The sequence below is a fragment of the Tenebrio molitor genome, chromosome 2, assembly GCF_963966145.1.
Source record: "Tenebrio molitor chromosome 2, icTenMoli1.1, whole genome shotgun sequence".
Taxonomy (NCBI): domain Eukaryota; kingdom Metazoa; phylum Arthropoda; class Insecta; order Coleoptera; family Tenebrionidae; genus Tenebrio; species Tenebrio molitor.
Window position 1 is genome coordinate 31,324,192 of NC_091047.1, and position 6,427 is coordinate 31,330,618.

The following is a 6,427-nucleotide window of genomic DNA, read 5'->3' on the forward strand; positions in this document are numbered from 1 at the left end:
TTCATGCACCTTAAATTATTTATGAGCAAAGACTCCAATCATTTGGTATTTACAGATTTTTCTAAACAGAAACATACTTTCGTGAATGTAAGACCTCTGCGAGCTCGGATTTCAGACCGACATCTGCGGTGGCTATAACATTACTAGCATGATAAAATAAAAGGGTTTTTACTGGCGGACAGATGGATATGACTGGCGAGTCGTAGACGAGCCTGTCACCTTCTGGAGCCAGTAAAATCCGTTATCTTGCGTGTATTATTGAATATTTTATTTGTTCCTCACTGCTAAATAGTCGTATAAACTAGAAACTAAATATTAAAAATTCCGATATTTGAAAAAAAATCGTATGAGCTTTACACGTATTGCTTTGGAAACGCACGCCACTTATATGAGCCAGGGTGTAAAATTTTACTGACCAGCTAGCTAAAATTACAGTGACTTGATAAACTGATGTTTACAAGTGCGGAACAAATAAAGCAATTTAAATACATAGTTCAGTATGCAGAGTATTTCACATAATGCATGTAGCATGAATTTTCCCAGAAATTTACCCAAATCAATTTCACGTTTTTTCAAAAATTGAACTCTAAATAACAGGTTAAAAATTTACATAAGTCAAAAAAAGACAAACAAGCTTTAGGTATTAATATTCAGAACAAAAAAAAACGTTCAACTCGTTCGTGTGTAAATTGGGCTCTTTATGGCACTCGTCGGTCTTTAAAACTTTAAACTGACCCATTCATGCCATAAAGAGCCCAATTTACACACGAACTCGTTAAATAAACTACTATGTACGGTGGCGATCAAAAAATTTTGGACACTGCTGTCATCGTGCTGGCGTACATTCTAAAACGACCTTTATGTATTAATAACCAAGTCCCTGCGACACCTAACTCGTTATGGGTGCAGTGCCCCAGCTTGTGTCCTCCGAATCGCCACTGCGAAGGCTACATATGATGAAACAGAGGCCTTCCACCGAAGGCGTCGAGAAACTCTGCGGCCAGGATCACACGTCATGAAGGGAGCCACGAGTGACTGCGTGGGACCCTCCACGTACGGCTCCTTTGGCAGGCTCCCGTTTTTCATTGCAACGTGGATAACTGACCCCGCGTCTACACCTCTAATTTCGGCCAAACACGTACCCCGTTTTTCCTTGAGGCAAATGGAAGGCCGTTCCCAAAACGGACTCCCGTTTTCCCTAATTAAATCGCGGACGCAATGTGATCGGTTCAACATTCCTAACTTCCTAGCCCTACCCTGAAAATGGACTCGTCCAAATAATTTCTAACTGTTCGCCGCTAAATAACTCTGATTTTAAACCCTGGACGCGACCAACTGATTTCCACGGTTGCACGGTTCACCCCTTACTCTCTCTGACTTTGAAAATGGACTCGTCCCACGGATTTTAACTACCTGACAACTTTATTGCGACGTTCCTTCAAGAATTTACCCACTCTATCAATTCCCACTTCACCCGAGCTTATCGGAATAACAAAACGAAATAACATACCTGCTAAACACTACTTGTTGTCTGTAAGATCATCCTACCTGAATTACAATGCGCAAACTGTTGGCGACACACGAGGTGCGCACCTGTAATCTCCTCCGCGATTGGCGAATGTTTACGGAGCACGGCCCAGATTAACTTGACAATACACAAGAAAATACACGACTCGCGATTCCTAACCACAATAACTACATTTTCAACTAAAACGATAACAATGAAAACGACGGTTCAACAAACACCCCCGTTCCCTTCGAGAGCCTTAGACCCTTAACAACCGTACGCAATCCCAAAATCTACCAACCGTGCACAACAAAAGAACCAAACAGTTCCTCTGGTGTTTGTTTCGGCGGCGGCAATTTGAATTCAAACTGGGGTATTACAACTTAATATTTTGTCATCGCTCATATTGACAAATTGTAGATCAATTTGATAACATTTTCATCATTCATGTGTGACAATTTCAACAAAGCATGATTTAGGCCCATATTCACCAACGCCAGTTAACGTTAACTGTAGGTTAACATGCTTCGTTACTTAGATACCTATTGTTGTGACGATGCTTTCGTATAATTTAACCTACAGTTAACTTTAACTGGCGTTGGTGAATACGGCCGTTTGAGTAATTTTTTTATATGACAGAAAAATGATGTCCAAAATTTAATGCGCACGCGGCCACCCCAAAGTGCACGATAACTGGCGCAGATTTCTCAATTTTTCCTTAGATTGAAACGGGATCTGTCCAGTGGCGTCCGTGCTGAATGCAATTTTTTATGGCAAATGTATGCTTTCTTTTTAAAAAGTCAAGATTCTAAAGTTAGTTTTGAAGAAATACAGGGTGTGTCTGAAATACGTGTGTTAATTTTAACCAGTGGAAGAACGCGCCAAATCATGGAACTTTTCTCTATAACATTTTTACGAAAAAGCAATACAAATTGATTTAAAATTTGGAATAAATTAACCATCAAAGTGTATATCCGCCTATGGGTACGGGCGAAAATTTTCTGTTGTGATAGAAACAGAGCTTTGTTAAAAAGTTCCATTGTTATAGAAAAAAATAAATAATCAAAATTTAGATTCTCATGGTTACAAAAAACAGAAACTACATATACTAAGGACAGCGTAACATTTTATCTGCTCCGCCCATTACATTTTCTTAGTTACCAATCAAATAAATGACGATCTGATTTACACAGAAAAAAATTCTGACATTCGAATTGTCTTAATGACATTTTATTTTTTTAAATCTAAAACAATAATTGGGGACTTGAGAGCAAAATTCTAACCTTAAGTTATTTACGGGGCAAATGTGATGAAAAATTATACAGATTGAAGCTGGCTTTGATTCTCATTGGTCAATTTATGTGGGCGGAGCAGATAAAAAGTTATAACGGCAATACTGTAGTTAATCACACAAAACGACTCGTTTGGTAAAAATTACGGGGCAAAAAATTTTGGAATACTTTTACGAATTTTACAAAATGTCATAGAGAAAAATTTCATAAATTGGCAAGTTCTTTCACTGGTTAAAATTAACACACGTATTTCAGAAACATCCTGTATAACACCTACAGACTGGCTACAAAAATTAAATTCACTTTTCCACATTTGCCCAAAAGATGGAACTACAAAAAAAAAATGAAATGGAATAGCTAGCAACATTGTTTTTTTACGTAATGTTACGTTATAAATTAAAATTACTCTCCCGAAACTGAGCAACCCTGTTACCGGTAACAATCCGGACTGTTCAGCCGCCAGCTTTAATAACAAATTCAATGGATCGCTCAGTAGAAGAAGAAATAGAAAACGTAAATAAGTACCTACATAATCGTAGGTATGTATTATCTTGCTGGATCAGAACATGTATAAAGATTCTTATTCACACCTTCAATCTTATGCCCTTCTATCTTCCTTAACACTCTCATCATCTATAGACCATTCACTATGTTTTGGCATAAGGGGAGACCATGGAAAAAGTGCATTTAAGTTGGTAGTAAAGCTGCCTGCTGAATTAGGTTATGTTTTTCTAAGTTTGAGGTTATAAACTGTGTCATTGTCTAATGCATTGTTGTCAGTTTTACTAGTTTGCAATAGAACAATACCTACTCACACATTTTTAATCCAATTTAACAAAACAGGAAACTGACTTGAATAGACTACAGAATAGTAGGGACCGGGACCGAAAGACGAAGTGGCTCCTGTTAATTTATGCACCACTTAGATAACCCACCTATACAGTGTCTTAATCAACCACTTTGTAACTTCTCAATGAATTTTTGATTTTAACCAAAAAATTCCTGTAACTAAAGTCCATTCATTTTGTATTGAACTTTTCAAGGTCAAATAATTTAAATTTTGGCACTGTAATTATGTTTTGTAAATAGTGACATGCATATAACCAACATAATGTGATTTAGCAATGCTCAATTCAACATTTACGGTGTTTACCTGCATGTCACTATTTACAAAACATAATTACAAAGCCAAAAAATAAAATTACAATACAAAATGAATGGACTTTAGATTGTATAAAATCTTGTACGTACTTATTAAACCTTATTTTATTCGATTCTTTCTGGAAGATATTTACACCCATCGTCCATGACAAAAAAGAACAAAAAAAACTATTCAACTTCGATATTTCATTAGAAAATTCTGAATCATCATTACCTCTGTATCAAAATCCCAATCAGATTCCGAGTCCAGATTCTTCTAATGAAATTGTTAAAGGAGGAACGTTTTCAAATGAAAGATTTCCCATTAATTTTGCCCAATCTTCCGAACTAAGTTCTTCACAATATCTACAAAAATGTTACCACATTTCAGGAGTATATTTCAAAATAGACTCAAGCCATAAATTCACAACTCTGTCTTTAAACGAGGGTTGCGAAGTTATACAAGGTCTTACAAAACCCCTGTGCCGTTTCAATTGGATCGTTGTTTCTTCCTTCACTATACGATTCAATTTATACACAAAAAGAACTTGACTTCATTGTAACTTACTGAAAATATGTTCTGCACTCTACTAAGTACAAACACCATCAATACGTTTTAAAATCGGGTAATTATGATTACGGTAAATTCTGCAACATGTTACGTTCATTTTGATAGGTCCGCATGTCAGGCACTTTAGTGACAGCAGAGGTGACAGAAAAATGAAATCATAGCCTCCCCTTATGCCAAAACATCGTGAATGGTATATACAGGGTGTCTCAGCTAAGATTTTCGAGCCTAATAATAATAAATAACTCGGTTATTTGCCAACGGATTTTTATGAAATTTAAAATGCAGATATTTTAGACCGTGAAGGTTCAATTAGTAATAATAAAATTACCTCAAGTTAAAAAATGTAATTTTAACACATGTTTCCTTTATCGAAAATTATGCGCGATTATTATTAGATTGTTAAACATTAAAAAATAAGGGTCTACACAAACAATTAAGTAAATCGCTTGTCTGATTCAACGAAAAGATTAGATTTTGTCGTTAAAAATTTAATGTAAGATCTGAAGGTATTTGAGCAGTTACCTTTTGAAACAATTGATAATTAATTGCCAAACAACATTTTGTATACCCTTTAAAGTCTGTGACAATTGGACGCGCTTTATTAGAAACGTCAAATTGTGAAAAAAATTTGAAAATACTCTAAAAATAGACTACAGCGGCAGAAATTTCAATATTGTTGAAAAAGGAAAAAAAATTGCCTATGGAGAGTGTCGTAAGAACTTCAATAACACAATTCGTTTTCTCGTGGAACACTATCCAAATGTAGGCTTTACAAAATGTAAGGTTAAGAGAGTCGTCAATTTATTTGAAGATACAGGAAGCGTACGTGAACTAAATTACCTTGCTAAAATATCCCGATCGTGTTTGTAAGGTTAGCAAGATAACCGTCAAATGTGTCATCTGCGCTTCTGCGAAAAGGGATGAAAAAAATTTTGCAAAATTGCGCGTTTAACAAAGTTTTTTGCTTTTTTCTTGCAAACCAGACGTCTTTCAAGGACGAGTTTTTCCCTACAGCATTTTTTATTGACGATCAATTTTTTATGTAAATCTTAATTGATTCAACATTTTAAGAAGGTATGTAAAAATTACGGTTTTAAGACTTGGGTGATTGCATTAATGGCATTTTATTCTTCACCGTCTAAAATATCTGCATTTTAAATTTCACAAAAATCCGATGGAAAATAACTGAGTTATTAGGCTCGAAAGTCTTAGCTGAGACACCCTGTATACTACACAGTCTATCTCTATTATCCGTCTTTCTCTGTCTTAACCTATTTTGTTTGCGCAAGTCCAACTAAATACGCCGCCAGAAACCAAAACTGATTGTGAAACGCAAAAACACCTTAACGAGAAATACAGCCATTTGCAACTGTTACAAGGAATTCGCTGCCTAAATTTTTGACATGGTTCGGATATCTTTTGTTTGTCATCAGAAAACACATAGCCTCCAACCTAACCAAATTTTTGGCAACCTAGTAACGAATATCCATAAATAATAGAGTCATTTCTTGTTGACAAATCTATAATACGGAGTGATCAAGAAGGACTGTTTAAGTTGGTGATACTGAATTTTATTTTTAAATGGTACAACTGGAGTAACTTCTGGTTGTTGATGGCTTCACACTGACAACCGCATCAGTGACAAGTCAAACTTGACATTTCAAATTAAATTAAACGTGCTGGGGAATTGTTCAGGAGAAGAGGAGTTAATTTATGTTTAGAGCAAAATGGGGAGCACTTCGAGAATTTCCTTTAGTTAATTTTTAAATTATTATTCCGAATTTCAACTTTGATTTCTTTTTGCCGTTAATTTTTACTGTCATAACCTACCATTTTGTCGTTGTTAATGCTACGTTAGATATCTGTCAAATGAACCCACAAAACATATCCGGTTGCAGTGTTGTATATAACCGAATA